General features: G+C 40.7%; 1 pseudogene; it reads left to right on the top strand.

Moving 5' to 3' along the window:
* The first annotated feature begins 448 nt into the window (after positions 1-448).
* On the top strand, positions 449-884 carry LOC110304100 (U1 small nuclear ribonucleoprotein C pseudogene; annotated as a pseudogene).
* Positions 885-1108: the final 224 nt, after the last annotated feature.

Genomic DNA, 1108 nt, shown 5'->3' on the forward strand with positions numbered 1-1108 from the left:
TATAGAGAGATAGAGATAGAGATAGAGATACATTTATCATAAATACTCCAGTATTGGGCAGATGATTAAGATGATTAAGACTTCACTACTTTGCGTTATGCCAGTCAAATAGTCAGTAGTGGTAAATTGTGTACTAGATACCTCTATTCATAAATACATGAGTAAATAAATTGACATGATTATAGGAGAAAAGATGTAGGACTAAGAGATTCTAGGTAGAGTTAAGTGTGGACAACTCTTTTCATGTTAGCTAAATAAGATTGAGAGAAAAAGACAATCTTTCTTCCCAACAGTTTTGGAAAAACAGGTTTATTCTATGTGAAAATATACGCTGTAACCCATCATAACTAAATGGGTGAAAATATAAATAAAATACAAAAATAAATATAAAAATATAAATGAGGACCTGGGAGGTCAACGGCTTGTGGAACACCATGCCTAAATTTATTGTGACTACTGTGATATGTATCTTATCCACAATTCACCATGTCTGAGGAAGACACATTACCATGGTCCGAAGACTATTACCAGAATGCTCTGGAAGGGCAGGTCCAGAGTCTAACTTACAAAACAACCACTGCATTCTAATAAGGAAAGATCCCTCTGGTTCCGTTTCTGCTCCTCTGCTGGCAGGGGCCTTGATCCCACCTTCCATTAGTCTCCCAGGTCATCCTTGGCCTGACATGATGCCTGCACCCAACATGGGAAGACCCAATGATGGGTCTTCCTCCTCCTCCTGGGATGATGCCTGTGGGACCAGCTCTTGGGATGAGAACACCCATGGGAGACCACATGCCCATGATGTGCGGGCCTCCAATAATGAGACCTCCCGCTGGCCCTGGTTGGTGCCCACATGGCCTGGCATGACCCAGCCAGACAGATGAGAGCAGAAGCACTCTTTATCATTTTGCACTTCTTTTTGTTTTACCAGGAGATCTTGGTGATGAATGAGCCTGAGTGCTTCCTAGATTCATGACAAGGAAACTTCCCTTCCTAACAGAATACTTACTGGAGGGAGAAGTGATACAAAAACGGGAAGGTTTTACATATATTGTGAAATGTGAAAATAAAATGGTCAGCTCTTTTAGTTAAAAACAAAACAAAACAA

This window comes from Mus caroli, unplaced genomic scaffold (genome assembly GCF_978045245.1).
Source record: "Mus caroli unplaced genomic scaffold, Mus_caroli_1 scaffold_9, whole genome shotgun sequence".
In the NCBI taxonomy this organism is placed as follows: Eukaryota; Metazoa; Chordata; class Mammalia; order Rodentia; family Muridae; genus Mus; species Mus caroli.